The 24,855-nt window shown below is 39.6% G+C and overlaps 1 pseudogene; it reads right to left on the reverse strand.

Moving 5' to 3' along the window:
• Positions 1 to 12,637: 12,637 nt before the first annotated feature.
• The window catches only part of LOC121945030, a 34,512-nt pseudogene continuing 22,294 nt past the window's right edge, over positions 12,638 to 24,855 (reverse strand).

The raw sequence follows: 24,855 nt of genomic DNA on the forward strand, positions 1-24,855 counted from the left end.
GAATTTGAATTTGAAAACATGATATCCAGACATATAAGTCGAAGATGAAGTATTTTAAATATAATCCTTATATTTAGTTTTGTAATCCGGTGGAATATGTTAGAAATTACATTTAAGGGCATGTTTTCAGAGATCTGTACTGGAATATGTTTTACAAGTGCCCCTTTAAAAAAGGATAGCTTTCAAAAAACTTTTGATGCAATGTTTTTATTGACTAAAATAGGCTTGATGTTCTGTAATATGGCCTTGACATCACTTTTTTGTCCGTGCATCCCGTTAATGTATTTCCTATGTAATCTATTTAATTGTTTATTGTCAGTTGTTTAACTACCCTGAATGGTTCTGATGGTTAACCATATCTGCAACCATAGGGCGTTTCAAACAGCAGGTCGGTTCAGTTCAGCTCAGTTCCATACACGTTTTTTGCGTTTCCATTCTGAAAAGTTGTGGATGGTACCTTTGGAACAGTCCCCATTTTTCGTCTCCCCTCTGCTTGGGGTACCTTGCACCCAGAGCTGGTACTAAAAGGTGGAGCTGAACCATTGCAGTCTGTTGATTGGTCAGAAGAGAATCAACAGTCTGCTCAGTACTGGGCTGTGGCTGCTTTAACCACTGTTTATACTGTGACAAGTTTTTCATACATTAGTAAACTCTAACTATAAAATGAAAGGATGTTTGCAGCCTCTAGCAGCAGCTGGAGTATGAGAGAAAAAAAGTCATTCACTGGGCCGGCTGCTGGCAACTTTTAAAGTGGAACGTTTTACTTGTAATGTTACTGAATGCATGAGATGACGACGTGAATCCATCAACACACCTTAAATTTAAACATGACAACTTTGACCACTTCATCTGTTCTTATTCTCTCACTCGGATGACAGACACTTTCAAAGATGTATATACTGATGGCAACCAAACTGTGAACTGCATATATTGTCATCCACATTCGCAGAAAAAAGTGTCCTTGTTCCGATACTCTTTGGCTGCACTAAAAACCCTTGTTCAAGGTGACAACGCACAAACCCACTATTTTTAAATCGAGAGTGACTCTTTCTGCAGCCTGCAGCCTCATTCTGTGGACAATAAATGGGGTGCAGACTTCACTCTGCATCACCTTTAAACAAGGAAATATAGCGAGTGCTGCTGGATGGAGCAGCGAGTAACAACAAACCCACCCACATGTAAGAGTACTGTCTGCAGTGGAAACACTACATACAGTATATTTAGGCTCTAGGTACCTGTTCGTAGGGTGATGGAAAAGCAGCTTTAGATGTTTATATTCAAGTCTGAAACAGTCTATATTTTATAGTTGTGACATCACGATTTCCTGGAAGCCCGCTTAAGAGCACAGTCTCTGAATATCGACAGTTTGTATTTCTCTGTGAAGCACTGAGCTTTCTGATACTAGTATATTAGTGAAGTGAATCAGGTTTACATCTCACTGGGAACCCAGTGGATCTGAAGGACTCCTGTAAGCCTCCAAACAGCAGTCTGAATGGCACATCAAACCTCAGTGCTGTTGTCAGGTTAAGCTATGTTTGTGATGGCGAAGTCTTACCAGTGTACCGTCTGCAACAGCTGCTGCTGACTGGAACTGTTTGTTTGCTTTGTCCACTTCTGCCTGTCCAATGGCAACTGCATGCTGTTTCTGGTCCAGGACCTTGTGCATACCACAGACCTCCTAGTCAATTATAAAACATCAGCTTAATGAGACAATGGGTTTGTGTCAATATTTTACACTGCTGCCTATTTTAATATTGTTTTTCACGTGGCTAGAATCTCAATGTGATACTAGAATAACGATAGCTGTAATAATGGTTTTTCAGTCAGGAGAGACTTATTTTCTTTCTTGATGGATGGTTGAAAGAGGATGAGAGGAATGGGTTAAACATTTTGTAAACAAATTATCAGAGAAATACTCATGATAAGTCTAATTCTGGAGTTGGTTGGTTCAACTGTGTTTGCTGTGTTTTTAACAGCAGAAGGCAAGCAATGTGTATCTATATTAATCATTTTGCACCAGTTTCTGTCAACACTGAAATACAGCTAGTATGTTAAAGTGTCACAGCCAACTCACTATTGGTGTAAACTATACAATGACACAAACATGACAGTGCCCCGAATAAACCACCATGTTCTGAACAGACACATTATAAACACTGACAAAAAGTGACATTTGCAGTTTGGAACATAAAACAGCAAACTTCACTAAAAACTACTCAGTTCAGCACTAGGAAAGTATAAGCACCATCAAATACGGACTGGAGCAGAATATTTATTAACAACATGTGAATTTTGGAAATGATTACATCTATCATTTGTTCATTAATTCTGACCTTTGGACTTTACAATGCTCTTGTTATTGAAAATGTTATCCTCCATCAGCTGTGCCTCTGATATGGAAATACTAGTTTAAAATACAGGTTAAGTTTGTGGATGTAATAGCTACATCTGTTTATGGGAAAATAATTTTTTTAGCAGATATCTTAGCCTTAACAAGACCAAGCAATCTGAGCAGTTTTGTGTTTATATCTGGTGCATTTATTTAGTTTTGGAAACCTCACAATCTCTAGAGGGTATAAGCACAAGTTGGCCAGCAGACTCAACAGGGGCTAGAAAACATGTCTGCAGCTCGTTACTAAGGTTTGACCTACTTGCTGGAGCAGTATAGTCGTTTATAGTCGTTATATAGTCGTTTCATATAGTCGTTGACAAACAGCATAGCTCACCTGCTGCAGGTGCCCATGAATGTGTTGATAAGTGGTCTGAATGTCTTTAGCCTTTGTGATCTTCATCCTCATCTTGTCAAGGTTGTTCTCCAGCTGACGTATACGCTAACATTAAAAAAATAAACAAAAGCTATGGTAAGTGATCAGTGATGCTAGGGTAGCATAAAAGAAGACATGCTACAACTTAAAATGTAAATGAATTCATCAAGCATCAGCTGTCTCTGTCATTGTTGAAAAAGAACTGAGACTAGTGCTCATGTTCAATTCAAGTCAATTTTATTTATAAAGCCCATTATCACAAAACACAGTTTGCTTCAGAGGGCTTTACACCGTACGACATCCCTCTGCCCTTAGACCCTCACATTGTCTAGGGAAAAACACCCCCCAAAAAAAACCTGGAATGGGGGGAAAAATGGCAGAAACCTCAGGAAGATCGACTGAGGAGGGATCCCTCTTCCAGGATGGACAGACGTGCAATAGATGTCATAAATAACAATTAAATAACGATGACAAAAAGGAAAGAGAAAGAGAGGGGGAGAGAGAGGGGGAGAGATGTGCAGCATTAATGGTAACAATAGCATGTCATATAACAATAGTGATAGGTGTAAAGGTACTAACAGCACTCTATAATAGCATGTGATGTTACATGCAAATATTGTAGGTGTTGATAAGAGTCTCATGCATATATTGATAGTGGAGACATGATGGTATGATGGTAACAATAGCATGTTCACAGAGACATGAGTTGTGCGGAGCAGTTTGAGAAGGCCCATTTTCAGACAAACTAGTTGGTCAACAGGTGGAAGAAAGCCCAAGCGGGAAGAAAATTCTGCATTTTATTGTGTATAAAGCCCCATTTACTTTATAATTTCTGACACTTAAACTGGGTAGTGAGTACTGCTGTCACTGAAACACACATTAACAGTAGCACTACACTAAACGTTACATGAACTGACTGATCCTATGGGCCCCTTGGTCAGTCATCACGAATAAACAGGGGCTGGCATGGTGGTGCAGTGGTTAGCAATTTTATCCATGGGGCCCATATCTGTGGAGTTTGCATGTTCTGCCTGTGTCAGTCAGGATTTTCTTCCAGTCTTCCGGCTTGCTCCCATAGCACAAAGACATGCAGGTTAACTGGTGACTCTAAATTTCGCTATAGGTGTGAATGTGAGCATGAATGGTTGTCTGTCTCTATGTATCAGCCCTGTGACAGTCTGGAGACCTGTCCAGGGTGACCTGCCTCTCATCCAGTGTCAGTTGCGATAGGTTCTTCTGCTAAAGAAAAATACTATGTGGACACACGCCCTGAGGCTCCTGGGTGCACACTTACCTGCTTATATGTGTCTTCATTATTGTAATTTGTGGGCTGAAGGTTTTTTGCTTTCAGTAACTCCTCCAGCTCCTTCAATTTAGCTTCTTTTTCTTTCATAGCAAGTGTTAGTCTGTTGTGCTCATCAATCAGGACATGCCTCCACCGCTTCTCTTGTTCAACTTTTTTCTGTATGACAGTAGAATAAAAACAGAATACACAGACTTCAGCTTCCTTAATTCACAATTAAAAACTGTAGCCTACTTTGCAAATGAAAGTCAAAATAAGTTTGGAAGGTGTATGATTTATGTAGGCTCCATCTAACACGAAGATGGCATTAGTTAATGTCTTGCTAAGGGGCACATCCAGCAGCAAAAACAAAACAATACAGCAAGCCTTACCTCCAGAGGTAGACCAGGCTTAGGCAATCCTTTTTGTCTTGAGAAAAAGACCTGTTTTGTGACACAGACCTCTGCTTCAGTCTGTTTCTCTGGAAATGAAAATGGCGCTGTATTGATTATATTCAAAATGTATTTAGTTAGTATTTAGTTATTTAGTTCAGTTAACTTAGCTAGCTCTTGAGTAAGTTATTATAACTTCCCAACTAGACTTCTGTTACATCTTGCTACGAGCAAAACAGCAACAGGCTACAGTTCATTTTCAAAGGTAGCCAGAGAAATGACACTACAAAGTGACGCCAAGGACTAGTTGCTGCTAAAAAGTATGAAAGTTGAACTGACCTCAACTTTTTTCAGGGCTCCAATGACACATTGAAGCCCCAATCAGTCATATGGTTTGTTTTTAGCTATGGAACTGTAAAATTTCTTGATAGTTGTTTTATGATAACACAATGTAATTTTTACAGTGATGCAATGTATTTTCTGCAATGACTGACTTTAAGAAAGATTAGCTTACGTTAACATGTCACTGTTATCATTTAACTTATGCCTGTAGCCTTTAGAATAACTCTATATGCCCTAGTAATACAGCTTCAATACAATTTTCTATGAGGGTCTTGCTTTTTATGTGTTTTGTGATAGGTTAACTGGCTAGCCAAGTTAACTAAAACAAACCTATTTCAGGTAGTCATTATTTAATTTATTTCACAGTGGAGTTTTCCTCTTTATATCACAGATGTAAAGCTAACACATGCTGCTTATCTATGCTAGCTATGCTAACTAGCTTAACTAAGTTTTTACAGAGGCCTACCTGAGGTTTTCCCCCGAGGCAGAGTCGGAGTCCTTGAATCTTTCATCTTTGCAGAGGAATTACAATCCATTTTTATTAGTGCCAGATGTTTAAACTAATTGCTACCTGTACGTTTATTTTTTTTATATAAGTTTATTCAAATGTGCTCATTGTTTTGGCAGCAATGCTTTCAAATCATGCAGTTTCAATTGACTGTTTGCTGCCCCATTGCCCTCTTAGTTACTGTTGCTGTGGCTGTCAAGCTTTCCATTCCAAAGCACTGATAACTGTGGTCACTTGGTAACTTTGTTTCTAGCGACTTTTCAGACCCTCTTTGCAATTTAATTTCTAAACAGCAACAAATTTAGCAACTTATTGAGACGATAGACTGTATATAAAAATGGACATAATGACAGCTCCCACAAAGTGTAACTTTTCAGGCTTGATCACCCCTGGTGTCTGACTGCAGTAGTCTATAGGTCATAAAGCCTACCCCTTTATGTTACTGAATGGACATTGGCTAAACTAGTGCAGTAGAACAGAGTACTGACAACAGAAGTTCAAAATGCTCGGGTGTCATGTGACACATGGAGGCTTTGAATAGTTCCCGGAAGTGTCTGGAGGGCCATTTGAATCTGCGTTTTTATAACCCGCTTCGAAATAGTTCCTCCAGCACCCAGTAATCCTATTGTAAGTTACCAATATACAATAACAAGATTATATATATAACAACATAATAAGAAATAATATAATACAGTTGTGTAACAATGCCAGTGTTTAGAATAATTCCCTATTAAGCCTAGTATGTTTCATTTTTCTAAATGACTTACTCTGTTTAAATCTCATCCAGGTCTTTCAGCTTCCCTCCCTTTGCCTTAAATCGAAAATCAGCTGAGCTGAAACATAATTAAGACAAATGGAGTCAACAGAATCACAAAGCTAAACATTCACCCTTAAATTACGTTTCTGTTTACAGTAATGTTTTTACATTATTTATTAGTCTCAAATATGCACTCCTTATCCATATTAATACTAATATATCACAAAATACCACTCTGCTATCAAGCACCATGTTATCTTTGACAGAGCTGACATGTAACTCACTCTGAGCTGTAAAATAAATCACACAAGCCTTTTCTTCACTTTAACTCCCCAATCTTCGATGAAATTATTAAAGAGCAGGACATTTTGAATTGACAGGCTGTTAGCGGCTAACGAAATGTGTTCAGTATATACAGTACAGTGTACAAATGTTAGCTTACTCTGTAAACATATGTTATTACTTCGTAAATCTACTAAATTTAGCGGCAGATAATCCAATATCATGCTTTAATGCACATGTTAATTTAGCTAAGATATGCTGATAATATAAAAAACGATTCTTTACACGTCTTACCCTGTTAAAGCCCATCACAAATGTCTTCTCTGCTGCAACTCTGCTAGCAATTAATGCTACTTCCGGGAACTATTGAGATGCTCCACGTTCCACCATTGTTGTGAAAAACGGTCCATTGGAGCGAAAGGAGATGACGCGACTCTCTTAAAGGGCTCTGGGCCAAACTAAAAAATCAAAGTAGACACCTAATACATTTTTCCCAAAGATGGCTTCGTTCACTGAAGGTAGTTCTGATCACCCTGATGTTCGTTCAAGTGATCGTTGTTATGACAAGTTTGGTTATAATGCCTTAATAAATTCTACAAATTTTTCCGCCATGACTGACAGCTATGTGTGCCAATCCATGTGCTTGCATTCAGTGAGGTTGCTGGTTGGACAGGTGTTTTGGTGGGAACTCCCTCACAGCAGATATCGCTACAGCGCAGACTCCAGACATCACCATTGCAAGATGGCCCATCTCTGATATTTTTACTTCACTTAAGCATAACAAGGGTAAGAGGGGGTGTCTCGTTCAGCTTTTTTCAGTCTATGATTGAGACCAGCAGGAAAAAAGAGAAATATATTGTAATTCATGCATGCTGTTCAAACAAGTCCAGTTCCCGGCTGTTTTGCCATCAGTGTCTCTCTCCTCTTGTGCCATGCAGGACTGACAGGAGAAGAAGAGCGCCACTCGCAGTGGGAGTTAATCTCTGTTAGTTTCTGTGGTTAAAGGCACTAACACACTTAACCAGCGGTCGGCCGTCAGTCAGTGTTGGTTCGCTGTGGTGTATCTCACAGTGTTGGCCCTCTTTGGCGTTAGCATTGTTCTCCAACTCTTTTTCAATAATTCTTTTTTCGCTAAGTGGCTAGCATGGGGGCAGCCTCTAGCTTACCTAGAGTATGTGCCCCATATACCAAGGCCTTTGCAGCGGCCTAGGTTCGATTCCAGCCTGTGGCCCTTTGCTGCGTGTCATTACCCGTCTCTCTCCCACATTTCCTGTCATTCTACAGTTGTCCTATCAATAAAGGGAAAAAATCCACCAAAAATAATCTTAAAAAACAAAACAAAGGCTAGCACTAGCTTCAAATGTCACTAGATGATAGCATTAAATTGCTCCCATGAAAAATCCTCAACAAAGAATTTATATGCAATGAGAGCTATGGGGCTTAGAATACAGTGCAGCACTTTCTTGAACTTCCAATGCAAAGAGCGAGAGCTTCACCTTAGTCAAAGAAACTCACTACAATTGAATTCCCACCATGAGTAGCAGTCCTCTTCTGTCCGTCACACACCTACTGCAGAGCACAAGAAAGAGAGGAAGAGAGACTTTGCATTGATGGCGAAAAAGCCATGGACTGCAACTTCTCTGAGCAGCATGCATGGTAATGAATAGCACTATATTTCTCTTCTTCTCCACTAAATTTGTTGCTTGTCGCTTTTTAGAAATTAAGTTGCCAAGAGGGTCTGAAAAATCACCCAATATAGCAACAAACTCGGCAAGTTGGCAACACTGCAAGTTGGCTTTTTTTCTGTCAATTCAGCATGTTGAATCTGAGCCCATCGGTGAATGAAATCACTCTGACTGGCAGTTCAGTTTAGCATACCAGAGACACAGAAGTGACGAAAGAAAACCAAATGCTGAAGTCAAGAGGGAGTGAGATCGGGGAGCCAAGTTGCTCACCTAGTATGGCGCCCCACAACAAAGGTTGTATTCTATTTTCTTTTTTTTTTAACCTGTCCTGTTCGGCAGCTTAGGCATGCAGTACGAGAGGTCTGGATGCCTTGAGGTGCAATAACAGATTTGCTCTGCAAAGGAGGAGTCTGACATACTTCTTCCTGTTGCAGTCCGTACTGAGATTTATTGGCAATGCTACCGGACAGCACAACGTCAGAGTGGATAGGAAGAGAGAAAAGAGAGAGGTTGGGGGACACAGAGGGGAGGGGAAGACACAAGAGACAACAAAAACAACAGCAACATAACAACAACAACGACAATGAAAACGATGACAACAATGCTAATTACAATAATGACAGCTGCAAGTATTTACAACAGTATTAACGGTGGAAGCAGGCAGGAAATGAGTAAACTGCCATCCACGGGTATTTACTCTCACACAGGCGTGGAACGCATCTGCTGGTTGGCCTGTCGGTTGTAGTCCTTGCAATGTGTGCCTATGCAACTTTTTGGCTGAGACAAGGCAACATGAAGCAACAGAGCAGGGGGCCCTCGCAGGGCTGCCAACTTTTCAGAAAAGTTTGGAGTGAGATTTGGAATGGTGTTTTTTGGTGGTGGTGGTGGTGGTGCTGCGTGTGCGAATGTGTCGTGCAGCATTTTTTTTCCTTACAAAAAGCATGACATAGCCTGGCTTATTTTGTGTAAAAGTTTTGATAAAAAAAAGTCTTTATTCTTTCTAGCGTTACAACAACAAATAAAAACGTATTATTCATACACAGATCTGCATTAAAAAACATTATGACCTTAGTGAATGTCAAACTGCACTTACTGAACTAAAAGTGAATTATGCCTTAACCGAAACGCAATAACTGTAGGCCTACTTTATGTTACACTGGGGCAAACAGGTGTGTTGTGTGTGAAAACAGCATAACTTATTCTACAGCCCACCACCACTCCCAGTTAGAGAATGGGTAAAATCAAAGCAAGGCAGATAGACTGGGGCACCAGGCCGCCAAATCACTAAATCCACTCCTGATAAAAACGGAAGCAACAAAGCGCAGATGGATGAGAGATGGAGCGATGCGTCATGATATTTATAACGAATTCCATCTCAAGACTGAGAGAAAGTGATATTAAAACAAAGTCTTCTGTGGAAATCTGAAGAAGTCACTTTCCCTGCTAACTATTCAGACGCTGTGAGGAAAAACTCTGCTGTCTGTCTCTGTCTCTGTTACTGTGCTGGGCTGTCAGTCTGCTGCAATCTATCGATCAGCTGTGTGATCAGCAAAATATGTAAGGCATATTGTTTTCATTAGTGCCTTCTGTTTTTTGTCAGTGGTTGAACATAGTAAAATTAATTTCTTGGGTTCAGTTACTTTGGTTCGGACAGGAATGTGCGGCCTGAGTTGCTCTAGTATCCAAATGCGCACACACCTGGCGCACAGTCTGTATTCAGGCAAGTTTTATAAAAACAAAACTATTTCTGTGCATTTTTTAGTATTAACTCTCTAACCAGCTGCTGCATGTCGGATGTTTAGTAAAACACAGGACAAAAAGTGACATTTTTGGAGCGGTCAAATTTCCCTATTTCGTATAGCCCAGGAGTAGGCAACCTGTGGCTCTAGAGCCACATGCGGCTCTTTACCCCTCTCCAGTGGCTCCTGTGTCTCTGACTAAAAATTAAATGGAAATGAATGGCGATTATTTTTTTAAAAGATTTTCATTCAGTTTTTCAATTGCAAAAATGTGTAGCCTGTACACAGAGTATGAAAATGTATTAGCATTTCATTAACTAAAATATGCATCATATTTCTGTGGCCTTGGTGCCTTTTCTGCTTAATTTTGCCAAATTTCAAAAGCAGTGGACGCTCCTGAATCAAAAAAGCTTGACTAGCTATGGATTCCAAATCCAAGATAGGAGAAGTCTCAGAGGAAAATGGAGAAGTTAATAATGCATATAGATAATAATGCATAATAATAATAATAATAATATACTACAATAATAATAATAATAATAATAATAATAATAGTGCATGAATAGATCTTTTAATTTTTACCACCAACACTGCAAAGTTAATGTAACAAAAAATAATAAATAGTAGTAAAACATATTAATGAATGCTCATATAGACCCATTCATAATATTGATAAGCTAGTTTGACGATGTGTTGTGTTACCTGCGGCTCCAGACAGATTTTTTTTGTTTGTTTTGGGCCAGAAATGGCTCTTTTGATAGTAAAGGTTGCCGACCCCTGGTATAACCTATTGGTTCAGACATGACCCCCGGTTCCCCATGGAGACCACGTGCATGGCCCAGGGCTCTAAATCGGGAGTAATACGGGAGAAATGTCATGCCGGGAGGACACCGAGAGAGGGCTGCATGAAACAGGAATCTCCCGTGAATTCGGGAGGGTTTGCGGTATGGCTGTGACCACAGACTATATGGCTATGACACGCTAGTCATGCACGCTGGCTCTCCAGCTCATTGTGGTGTTGATGTGTAAAGTAACAGGTCCTGCTGACAGGTGAGAAAAGGTCCAGGAAGGTAGCCAAACAAGCCATAGCCTTGCGGATGTATATAACCTTTGTTAATTTTTATGTCACATTTAGGAACCAATACCTGGCGTTAAGTAGGCTACTCGGTTCTAATTTGGAACAGAGTTTCGGATGCCAACCCTACTAGTCAGGCAGATTTGATAGGCAGATCTGAAAAGTAAAAGTAGCAAATCCATTTTTAAAAATTCTAAAGAAAGTCCAAACGATATTGCTGGTGACTTGACCGGCCCTCTTCATGAGTTCCTACAAGTTTTTTTCTTGTTTTGGATTTGATGGAGTGGGAAATAGGGGGTGTGGTGTGAGAGCGTGTGAAAGACGGTGGATGCGTGTGTCTCACTCTCATTGCGTGAGAGTTGGCAGCTCTGCTTTCGTCACTGCAAGTTTCTGATGTTGGTTTGGTGTGTCTGGGCCTAAAGTGAAGCTCTTACTATCTGAATTGGGAGTGCAAGACAGTGGTTCGTTATAGTATAACCTCCATCGCTATGCCATTGAAATGTTTTGTTGATGATTTTCTGTCGAATCTAATTTAGCAATGTTTTAATGCTTTTATGTGAAGATATCACTAATATGCAAATGAGCACATGATGTTATGTAAGCACCGTTCCTATGGTGGCAAGCTTATATACACTGGTCAACTTTAACTATAAAATGACAGGATGTTTTTCCTTTTTATCTCTACTAGTTACCAGTGAACAACCATGTGTCAACCAAAAATATATTTATTGACACATATCGATTCTGAATATTTGAAATGGTTTCAAAACTCATTTTCCGCAGTATCAATACTATCGGTACTTCCTTCTTGCTCTCTCTTCTCTTCAACAGAGAGCTGACACACACACACACACACACCACTGCAGGGTCCTAAGACTTTCTATTTTGTTATACAGATCTCTGTCAAAACTGGAGACCTCTTTGTCTTGTCCTTGTCTGCTCCTCTCACCTGTGGGCTCCATTTTGGAACTTTTTTTTTTGCCTTATTTGCTCTCTTCAAGATCCAGCTTCCAGAAATACAATGTCTCCTACCACTGCTACACAGACAATACTCAGCTATTCCTCCCAGTAGAACCAGATGATAACAAGAACAACACAGTTAGGTCCCTCCTTGACTGCCTCCAGTATATAAAAATCTTGGAGGGCAAAAAACTGTCTTTAATCAAATAAGTGAGACCGAAGTGGTCATATTTAGTCCCTCCAACTCCTCCCGGGGCATAGTTAACCACTTTAGGCCCCTGATGCCTAATCTTTATGCCCATTCCAGAAATCTTGGTGTCATCTTCAATCCACCTTTGAAATTTGACTAACAAAATCACACTGCTGTGAAAGGTTGCTTTTTAAAGCCAACAAACATCGCCAAACTGTGAATATTCTATTTCCTCGTTGAGAAAAAAAAAGTGGCAAAGTGTCATGGTGGCCTCTGGCAGCACTACACCTCTGTTAATAACCATCCACTTTTCAGCTGAAATGGCAACTCTTATTGACAGATTTGATCAGCTGTAGGTGCTAATCAACCCTTTGGGCCCACTTTGATATTGCACACACTGGTATCGCTCTAGCACAAATTGTGCTTTTCAAAATCAAGCTTTAAAAAATATTATTTTTCTATTTTCATTCAGCTGATTTTCTCACTAATCATAAATATCAAATGTTCATTCAATTCAACCCTTTAAATGCCAGGTTTTTTTCATGATACCACGATGTTCTTCAATGGAGAAAGAAAGACAAAAACATTATTTTTTAAAAAATTATATTCAATATACTTCATTCAAAGCTGATTTTTTTTTGATGATCACAGCATGGGATATGTCAATGATTTGCAGCAACACTGATTGTGACATTTGAAATACCATGTATTTCACCACCTGCAAAATATGGTTAAAATGACATGATCATGTGGAAAAATAGTTAAAATAACAACTTCTAAGGCAAAAGCCCAGAATGACACCCAGAACCATCTTAAGCTGGTAAAGCTGTTTTTTACAGCAGGGTTAATGTTTAAATAAATGTAAGGCTCATTTCATACAGACACGACTGTTCTCAAAACAAACTGATGAGGTGAAAACTGACATGACGACTGCGGATGCCTTGTTAGCTGTCTAGCCACCATGCTGCCGTGTTACACTGCTTACAGAGAATTATATAACATTGTCAATAACGATGATCAACTGCCCTCATCAGCTTGTGCTTGTTCTCCTGTTTGTTGCCTTATTGATGACTGGAAATAGCAGCAGCATCAACCTTTGGACATTTGAAACAGATTAATATAAAATTGAGGGAAAAACAACCTGTTGACATATGAAAAGATACTGTAATTTGCAGGCAGTTTTATTGGTCCTTTCTCACTGGTAGCCCAGGCCATGTCTACTGAAGTGGCAAAAGAGAGGGATGGTGATAGACAGACAAATGAACTGTAAACAAAAAGGACAAGAAAAACATAGTTTAACTACTATGAAACAATGTTTTTCAAAGACACTAAATCTAATAAAACCAATAAAGAATATAGGGCTGCATTATGCTGGCTTGAAACTTCAAGTCAGCTAGGCTACATAATAGTGATGCTGCCATCTCTGGAACACAGGCCACTGTGAAAATGTGACTTCTTGAAGATGCTCTAATCAATACTTTCCTATTAACAATAGGGCAAAGGACTATGTGTAATGTTAACAGCATTGCTTGATCTGACAAACCCACAGACAGAGAATTATTACTTGATGCCTTGCATTTGTCCTACCCCACATTTTTCAGCTGGGAGATTTTAGCATATGTCAGCTCATTGTTTTGGTTTTACACACCACAAATGAATTGTGTGGTTCACTCTCACAGCTCTGATCAAAATAATTTCAACCCAAAACTTTTCAAACTGATAGTACACTTCCTGCTGAGCACAAAACAGCAGACAAACCAACCCGTTCTCATCGTTCTCATGTATTATGCAGTTGCAAAAGCTGGCTTTTTGTGTTGGGATCTTACACTTAAATCACTGCAAAAGTCGTGGTATTTGATGATTTAGGAATAAGAACCGGCTGGACAGAGACAAGATGGTCAACATAGAGGAGCATTTAGCAGCTAAACAGACAGATATTTCGAGATGGCAGAGTCCAAAGACAGAATAAAAAAGAAAAACAAAAAAGAGAAACATGACTCTGAATGAATGTTAATGTTAGTACTGCTGGTAACATGTTTACCATAGCAACAGTGCTGGATTGCCCACAGGATATCATCATTAGCTAGCTGGCTTGAAATGAGTAGTTCCAATACATAAAACACATTGAGCTGTTTTTAGCCATTGACTCAAACAACTAATAGCTTCCATGGTGTTGCTACTACGTCAGGGTTTAACTGATGCTTGTAAGCTTTATAATAAGGAAAATAAGAGGACTGACTGAATTACTGTACCTGTATGATAAACATTGTGACAACGCCTGCACCTGTGCTAAGATAGTTCCTGGCAAACCAGTTTCTCAGTTTCAAGAGACAACCCTGAAAGAAAAAAAATGTATAGTTATTCGTTATTCATACAGAGTAAACTGGCTGAGATGCACATTTACAGCGACACTCATAAATATGTAAAAAAAAATCAAAAAAGTTACAGACAGGAAGTGGACATTTACTGGTATGTCTTGAAGTTACAGAGGAAAAGAGTGTTTTGATTGCAGAATAGTTAACTATTTTATATTTAATGTGCAAAGGTGCCTATTGTAATTATCTGCCATGGCCATGAGTTGGATCAAATGAGGAATGATAGAGAACTTTGTGTGTATTTGGAGATCCTTTGAGAAGCAGGTGTTTATAAGATGATAATATAGTAAATGTAACCTCTTGCCAGTAGTTGTGAGGGACGGTGTTACAGGGGTCCTTGATACAACATGATATTGGCACGTTACCCTTCCAGTCTTCCACACCATGAACTCCACAGCACCCGAACTGTACAAAGAAAGGGCTACTTTAATGGAATAAACATATACATCACCAGATCAGGGGAAAGTGAAGAAGAAAGTCTTTCATCTACTTAAAGTGTGTGTAACATATTAGCAATAAAACATAATCATACTATAAAAGTGCACTGGTCTCAGCCAGGCAGCCAGGCAGCCGCAAAAATGATCAAGAGCACTCAAGGCAATTTCTACAATTCCAGCAGACCTACTGCTGGCATTTCAGATGTACGTATTTCCCAGAGGCCATTAAAATTACGAATCTCCTCTATTTTTTTTTTACAGAGGGGACAGTAAATTGCATAGAGCAGATTGAGTTTCCTACTAAGGCACTGTATGCAAATATACATACAATGTAGTTATTAAGATAAATGTCTTCAAAGGGTGCTTTCACATTAGGCACGACTGTTTCGTATCGTGTCCAAGCATGATTCCTCCGTACTCAACTATACATGAATCATGCCCGAAACCACCAAATGGACTCTGGCATGGTTGAGTCCAGAACATTTTGTCCACACTAATCAAATGAACTGGACTTCGGGGTCAAGTGTTTCCGGCCCCGAGTCCCTAATGTGGAACCACCCTTAATAAGTGAAACACAGCCACAAGTCTTTGATCCATGTCATTTATAACTGAACTTAGTATTAACTTTGTCTGTAGGCTACAGCACAACTAAGTAGGAAATAACAACAATAAACAGAGAAAAAGAAAACAGCACAGCAACTATTGATGGAAGAAACACAAATCTAAAAAGTCTAAAAATTCTGGCAGGAAAAACACTCTGCTTCTGAGATGCTCCCAGTGTTGTATGTTGCTGTGTGGCGGATGGAATAAAAGCAGGTCGCAGCCATGGCAGCCAGCTGTGCCTAGTGGACTGCCAAGTCACAGACTTGTCACATTATTAGACAATGACGGTGAGCAAAGATGCAGCGGCTTGCCGCTCTCTCACTCTCAAAGTGAGAGAGCGCAAAGTTTACAAACTTTACTTACTGGGTATGGCATTGAAAGGATAGTTCGGGATTTTTGAAGAGGGGCTATATTAGATACTTATCTATAGTCAGTACATGACATTCAGCATTCAGCAGGTGACCGGTGAGCTCTGTATTCAGTATCAGACAGGACTCACACCCAAAAGCTCAACATTACACTGCTGTTTAGGGGGGTCAATTTAAAACTCTATTTTAGCCGCTTTAAAAAAGCCTACTTAAAAAAAATCTATATCAGTCTAAGTGAACAATCTATATTAGTCCAAGTGAACACACAGCCTTTTTATTTGACACTGTTTTTTCTCAACCATATAATGTCACTACACAGAAGCCCAACTGTAGCATGCACTGTAATACTCCGCCTACCTACTCAGTTTACGGGAAAGACAAGACATGCATTTCAAAGACAATACCAGGAGTCCTACTTAAAATCCTACACAAAATACAGGTTTATCGTGACAGGTGATTCTCACACACCAAACCCCCTCTGCATAATATGTGGCTATCAAATGAGGCAATGAAGCCTTCAAAACTGCACATGGAGACCAAGCACCCTGCATTAAAAGATGGGCCTTTGGAGTTTTTTGAAAGAAACAAAACATGAACAAGAAGGACAGAAGCAATTATTGAAGGTCACCACATCAATGAATGTGAGTGCACTGAGAGCTTCATACTTAGCGGCTAACCGTATTGCTAAGGCTAAGAAACCTTTCACTATTGGTGAAGAGTTGATTTTTTTGAGAAAAAAAAGTCACCACTGGCAGCACATTTCAGTGTTCTTTCTTAGAACAGGTCAGGAAAACACAAGCATGTGAAATTTTAGAAATGGGAAGTTTCAGATTGTGTTACAGTCAGTGATCCAGTTCACTGCAGTTGGGCTTCTGCGTAGGCACTACATGTTCTCAATTGGACATGATCCAATTGAGAACATGTGCCAAATGAAAAGGTTGTGTGACAACGAGGTGAGGCGGTAAAAACACTCTTAATACAGGGTCCACTTGGAGAGCTTTCTTTTTTTTTCTTTTAAATATGGCTAAAATATGTTTTATATCAACCCCTCTATACAGCAGTGTAATGCTGTCTCGAGGGAAACAGGGAGCGCACTGACCGCCAGCCACTGTGTGTAATATATTAACTATACATAGGTATCTCATACAGCCCTACTTCAGAAAGTCCAAACTATTCCTTTGAGCTAAAGATAATTTGGTTCAAAATGAGACCAAACTTTTCTATGGATATCAGATTTTGAGCCACAGAAAAGGCCAAAATTTGTGCTGCAACAGAAAGTAAATGGTAAATGGTAGATTGCATTTGTATAGTGCAATTCTAGTCTTTAACCACTCAAAGCGCTTACACATTACATGCCACATTCATAAATTGGTGGCCGAGGCTACCGTGCAAGGTGCCACCTGCTACTCAGTAATCATTCACACGCACTCACACTCCGATGACGCCGCATTGGGAACAATTTGGGGTTCAATATCTTGCCCAAGGATATTTCGACATGTTGCCTGGGAGGTGCTGGGGTTTCGAACTGCTGACCTTCCGATTAGAGGATGACCTGCTCTACCTCTGAGCCATAGCCGTCTAGTAAGGATTGCTATTTTTAGCCACGCTGATTTCAGGAAAAGTTGCTGCCCCTACCAGCCTGTTAAGAGAAGTGAGCAGTCAGCAGTCAATGATGGTATGACACAGTAATTTTTTTTTCAACAGGTATGACCAGAGGTCCTCGGTCATAGAATTATAAATGTGCACACAAAATATTAGGATGATTATCCAATAGTATTTTAGATTAACTGCGGGCAGACAGATACACACATGCAGACACAAATACATCCACGCACACACACAACCAGGTGCACTATCTCCTCAAGGCTTATTTCTTGTGGGGATAATAATGACTACCGGAATGACATGAAGACATACAGCAGTGGAGTTCACCTCAGATTGATGAGCAGAGGAGCTAATCATTTACCAGGTGCTGGACAGCATCAAAGTCTTCTTTAATGGGGGTGCTGATTTCTGGACTGGACTGTCTGTAGATCTCCAAGCTTTGCATCAGGTCCCTCTCAAAGTATGTGTCAATCTGCACAACAGATCAAAGCTACATTATCTGCAATAGACGGCTACTTAAAAAGCCCGGGAGTTGCCATGGAGAGATAAATAAATAAATCAAGGCCACGTTTAACTTAATCAAGTGCTCAAGATGCTTTTGCATCACCTCATTTAACTAAAATGTGGCCTCGCTTTACTGTTGTGTGTCCTTGAGATTGGCTGAATCAATCCCTCATTTTGGTTGATTCATATACATTTGACATAATTAGTTTCCTTGTATTGATTAATTTGAATTATTAAATTAAATAGGCCAATTAAATCATTTCACTCCAACTGCCACCTACTTGGCACTTATGTTATCAAGACATCAACAACTGATTTGTAAGGGATTATTAATAGTACGCCTAAAAGGCAGTTATCAAGGAAGGTGAGAGATTGTGGATCATATAGTCGGCAATATGCTGACTTGGCGGATGCTATTGTCTTAAACTGCAGTGAACTTAGTTTCAAGTTGGATATTCAACAGACATTCATTCTGGACCCAGCGGTGTCTTCTTTACTCAATTTCACTCTGTCTGGGCAACAGAGGATAGTTAGATCACCTCCAGCAGCCTTGCGTTTAACTGGAGGTGGATTGGGCGATGATCAGTAATTTCCTATTTACTTGATGCAATAATTGCAGTTTTTTCAATAGCTTTCATGTCCTATGAACCAGTGACTTGAAACCAGTGCCACATTGTTTTGCTACTCAGGTCAAATAAGACACACCTCTTTTTAGTGCTTTCAACTCTTCTTGTATTTTATATTAATATTTTTGTTTGATTTATTTATTCTTTTCTCTGCATGGTACCTCCGAGGCTCTGTAGATACCTACTGGACAGTGGCAGACAGTGACAGATAGTGGCCTCCAGTTTCATGGCAGTATATGCTACCAGAAAAATCAACAGTGGTAAGTGCAAAGCTGGCAGTAACAAAATCAAATGACAGTGTGTTGCGTGTCCCTCTACCAGCTATAAGCTTCTGATATTATCAACCTCGTCATCAGTTGACAAATTTTACACATGTGCATTTGGAAAATTTGAAGAATTCTGCCAACCAGATGTTTGAAGTGAAAATATTTCAAAGGGGGGCCATATCAATCAAATGAATGGCAATAAATAAACTTCAATAAATGTGTTGTTGTGTAGGCCGAACATGAACTCCTTCACCTCCCTACTGTAGACGAAGAACACACAGGCCATGGCCAGCTCCACCAGCATCAGGATGAACAGCAGGATGAAAAACTGCAATCAGTGCAAATCAGATTCAAACGTGTGAGTTTGTATGATTAGCACTGCTGAAGAAAAAATTCTGTGATTGGTTCAGTTGAGTTTTATTCACTGCGCAGTGGAAACAGATGTTCACAACAAGGCTGTAAAAATCTTTCTGAAGATTGACAACAAGGTTTATGATATGGAATCAAAGGCAGGGCTAAAATGATGGGCTGAGGGCTGAGCTAAACAAGAGATGTGAGTGGCAACAAAAGGAAACCTGCATATAATCCCCCACACAATCTGATAGAATACAAATCAAATCAATCTTGTTGCCCTAATCCCTTCAACACCTCAAAAGCTCAATTTCCACCATGTAGTCCTGTTCAGTTCAAGTCGATACAATTTCTTTCTATTTCCATCACGTAAAATTGTTGATTGTTCCAACCGAATCGTTCCTTATCATCCCAATTTTTCATCTGGCTATATGTTCATAGGAGTTATAAAGTTAAAATTTTTGGTGAAAACATGGCTAAAGACTGTGTTCTTGAATGAATAGCTAAATAAATTAAGCCGCATTTTGGTCAAAAACTTTCAGTATAGTACCTTTGGAACCAAAAGTATCACCTATACGAACATGCCCGTAAACCCTAGATCTGTTTAGCGTTTCCACTGCAGACAGTACTTTTACATGTTGGCAGGGTTGTTGTCTCTCACTGCTCTGTCCAGCAGCACTCACTGTATTTCCTTGTTCACTGGTGATACATAAAATCTGCAGTCCTGTTTATGGTCCATAGAATGAGACTGCACACCTACATTTTCAGAACAAAAAAGAACTGGCTGCAGTGAGAGTCTGTCTCAGTGGAATATATTGAAATTGTTGGTTTGTGCATTAATTTCTTCTCAGACAACAGCAGAGGTTTAGTGCTGCTGGAGCACACAGGAATAGACTACAATATATGAACGTCACATAATTTGGTCTCAGTTAATATAAATTTATAAAACACTTAAACATCTACTTATTTCTCAAAGTGTCTGCCATCCAAGAGAGACAATAAAGAGTGGTCAAAGTTGTCATGTTTAAATTTAAGGTGTGTTGATTAATTTACATCATCAATGCATGCATTCATAACACTACAAGGAAACGTTTCACCTTAAAAGTGAATTCATTTTTTTTTCTCAGTCTCCAGCTGCTGCTAGAGGCTGCAAACATCCTTTCGTTTTATGTTAGAGTTTACTAATGTATGAAAAACTATTAACAGTGGTTAAAGCAGCCACAGCCCCGCCCTGAGCAGAGTGTTGATCCTCTATTGACCAATCAACATACTGCAGTGTTTCAGCTCCACCTTTTAGAACTGGAATCAGTGTGCTAGGTACCCCAACAGAGGGGGAACCAAAAATGGGGACAGTACCAAAAGTAGCATCCACAAATTTTCATAATGGATACTCAAAAAAATGTCTACCGAACTGTTCTGAACTGTCCTGAACTGAAGCAGACTGCTTGGTGGAAACACAGCTTTACACACAGGTGTCTAGTAATCAGTTTCAGTCAGTTCATAACTTAATCAGAAGAACAGAACGAACAATGCATTAAGATAAAACTAAAACTACGGGAAAAAACATTTGCTGCAACAGTACTTTAGTTTGTCATGAATGCATATGTAAGGCTAATGTTTTTAATGGGAGAATTAAGCAAGCATCACAGAATGACATTCAGTTTACTGAGTAGTGCACCATTAACCAGTGGCGGTAGTAGTAACAGGCAATATATGCTCACCCAGATTTTCAGTTTCCAGATCCTCTCGCCAAGGCTGCCCTCTATCTCCACTTTTGTTCACTCTCTCTCTAGAGCCTATCGCTCAGGCTGTCCGACAGTCAGAGACTGTAGCCCCAGTTACCATACATGATACTCCACATCACATATCTTTGTAAACGGACGATATTCTAATTTTTACAGAAAACCCATCTAAATCACTTGCACATCTCTTAAAGACTTTTAAGAACTTTGGTAATTTGTCTGGATATAAAATTAATTGGACAAAGTTGTCATTAATTCCTCTTGGGAAATTAAATGGGCAGATACCTCCATTTGATATTCCTGTTGTTAACCATTTCAGATATCTAGGGGTCAATATATCTTCTTCACTTCAAACATTAACTGTCAACAATTACATTAAGTACTTAATGATATCCATGATGTACTTATGATTGAAAAACTCAATCATAAGTACATATGTATGGAACAACAAAAAACCCAGAATCAAAGCTTCCAGCTTGCAGAGACATAAATCAGCAGGAGGTATAATCATGCCTAATTTTGTGTAGTGGATGATGAGGACAACTCTTGATAGGAAGATATTCAAATGCCTACCCAAAACTGATACTTATTTTGGAGATTCCTTAGATGACCCTCGGGGTCAGCTAATGGACCTAACCGCCTTGTTGAACTCATGACTCTAGTAAGCAGAACGAAATTACGACAGATTTTATTGCCCAACCGACAGTTTGAGTTAACTTACAACTCATTTGGGGCAAGCAGCTGTCCACTGAACTCCTGCAAAGACTCAAGGAGACATCAGGAGATCCCTATGTCATAGAAACCGACAATTTATGTCTTTGTTGCTTTTGTCCAACACGTGGCACACATCTGCACATCTCCAGACTGTAAGAGAGGACCACACTGACTGATTTTCGTATTTAAAGTAAAATGTACTTTGAAATGTTGTGTGGTGATCTCATACCTACAGAACAGGAACTTTGCTTACATGCCGATTTTGATGCCAAACTCACAAACACAAGCTGACTTCACTGGCAATGAGTGCTGCTGATGGCGTGTTTGCCTGTTGTGTGTGTGTGTGTGTGTGTGTGTGTGTGTGTGTGTGTGTGTGTGTGTGTGTGTGTGTGTGGAGGGGTGTGACCTTTCGTAACCCCCTGCCAGCAGCGTGCTACACACTGAATAGAAAGACTCTTAGTACAGACTTTCGTTTTGATATGCATCTCCTCTATTTGTATCTTAATTATCGTTCCTTTACACTGTTGTGTGCAGATGCTGTATTGTTTTGTAATCGTGTGAATTGTGATTTTCGAATTATAGGTTTTGTTGATAGACCTTTGGTCATATTAAGTACTTTCATATTTTGTTATATTTTGATGCTAGTACTTGTATAGCTTTACTCAAATAGGATCTTTAATAGCCTTTAATTATATCAGAGTGTTTTGACACCGTTGTATTACACCTATTACACTTACTTATTTTCACACATATTTGTTGTGTTTGTTAAACGTGGTTAATACCGTTTTACTTAGTTAATGATCTGCCAAAGAATTATTTGTTTTTCTCATAAGTGTTTGGTATCGATCAGCAGAGGAGAGTGTCATGGTTTCAAATATTGAAGATTTGAAGGCCTGTTGTGAACTTCATCAACACTTTAGGAAGACATTAGATCTAGATAGTTAAAACAGTAGAAGTGATAGAAGGGAGGAGTGTATTTTTCCCGCTTTGACGGTCAAGCACCACACCCCTTTGTCACAGGAGTTATAACCCCAAGAAGTTGAAGGGGGGGTGCCTGCATGTGCTGTAGCCATGAGATGCTGTGATCTGCTGTTAATCTACCTCAAAAGAGAGAACTGTGGAAACAGCCTGTGCTGCATGTGTTCTAAATGACGCTTTAGAACTAGAGGACTGCACAAGAGAGACTGTGAGACAAAGAGAGACTTCAAATGAAACAAAGTCTGATAAGCTGTCATCATGATCTAATCTCAGCCACATGAGGTGTCAGAAGATAGTCCAGCTGTTCATGGAGACAGAGAGAAATAGAAAGATGGAGAAATGAAACTCAAGTCGAGTTTGCAACGTTCAAACCGACCGAGGCCATCCACTGGAATGATACCTATTCCTTGGAGCTAACCATAAATGACAGGTGCCTTTTGTTAGCTGGTCTCACAGCGGCTAAAAGAATGGTAGGTTGTTGCTGGAAACAGCCGCATGCACTGTCGGTGAGGGAATGGCTCTCTGCCTACAAAGACGTTGCACAGCTGGCTCGGTTACAAAAACATAAAATATCATTTGTTGGTCAATGCTGCTCCAAAAAATCTGTACCCGGTTATAGTTATTATTTGTGGTTAATCTCTTGTGAGCCATGCAATAAATATCTGTCAGCTCACTCACTCTTCTTGAGCATGTATAATATACCATATGTATACCCCATTGTCCTGTTCTTTCATATACATATATTTTATGTATTCCTGTGGCTATTTCTGTGGATATCATCATAGATGATGGAGGAAATCAGCTCAACTCTAATAATTCTTTTTTTGATACTTACATTTTTATTGAAAAAATGACATTTACAGAGTGACATAAACATAGACATATCATTTCCACCACAATAATAATATCAACAACAACATTAACTATAAAAGAAATCTACCTCGTGACATGGGGTTTTCCTCTCTTTGTTATGCATTGTTATGCATGGCCCTGATCTGAAACCATCTCCTAACCTGTGGTGTCATTCACTTCTTTTATACTCAACCCATTTTTCCCACTTTGATTCAAATTTCCCCTCCTGGACCCTGAATATGTGTGTGAGTCTTTCCATCTCATATATTTCCTCTATTATACCCAGCTATTGCTCCTTTTTAGGTGGTCAACTCTGCACCATACCCTTGTTATGGTTTTTTTGCTGGCTGCCAAGAGTACCTTTATCAAGTATCTATCCTGGCCCTGAGTGTTTTCCTGTGTCAAATTCCACAGGTATAACACCATGTCAGTCTGAGGCAACTCATAGCCCCCTTTACCCCCTTTAATACTCCCCATACTCCTTCCCTTAACTTTTGGCATTTCCAAAATATGTGTGTGTGGTCTGCCCCCTCCTGTCCACATAGCCTCCAGCACACATTCTGTTCTGGGGTGTACCTCCCTTTTGTCTTTGGGGTAATGAAGAATCGTACAACAATTTTCCAACCGAACTCCCTCCATACTCTTGACCCGGTGATTGATTGTTGCACCCAACACACATTATGCCAGTCTTCCTCAGTTATCTCAATTCCAAGTTCTCTTTCCCACTTTTCTTTTATATACAGCGTTGAATTTCCCCTACTCTTCAACAGAGCCTGGTACAGAGCCGAGGTCACCCCACCCATTTTCCGTTTATATGCATCAATAATTACTTTAATAACCCTATTCTGCTCAGTGTTCTGATCTATTCTTCTTTTCCCTTCTATAACAATCCCTTGCCTGTAGATATCTAAAATAGTCGGTTCTGTCCAATTCAAATCTATCTTTTGGGTTTTGAAAACTTTGCATTTCTCCTTTTTCTATCATTATACATATTGCTGTGATGCCTTCTCTGGCCTATCTCTTAAAGCCCTGATCTTCTTTTCCCGGCTGAAATTTATTATCATACGTTAACCACCTTAAAATCTTTGTCTCTTTGTCTAGTTTGTATCTCCTTATTATCGTGTTCCAAATATTTAGGGTGAATTTGGTAATTGGGTCTAGTAGGCTTTCCTCTATCCCATATAATTCTCTGTCCCCTAATAGTGCTTGGATCTGATAGCTTTCTACCTTAGTTTCAATATCCTTCCATTTGGTTACATAGTCCCCATTATACTAACACGCTACTGCCCTGATTTGTGCTGCATAGTAATAGTCTTTGAGATTTGGCACCGCCATTCCTCCTCTCTCCTTGGGTAGTTGCAGAGTTTCAAGTCTAATTCTGGGCCTCTCTCCCCCACCAAATGAATCTTGAGATCCCTTCGTCCCACTCTATAAATTGGCTTTGTGGTACAGATATG

This window comes from Plectropomus leopardus, chromosome 6 (assembly GCF_008729295.1).
Source record: "Plectropomus leopardus isolate mb chromosome 6, YSFRI_Pleo_2.0, whole genome shotgun sequence".
In the NCBI taxonomy this organism is placed as follows: Eukaryota; Metazoa; Chordata; class Actinopteri; order Perciformes; family Serranidae; genus Plectropomus; species Plectropomus leopardus.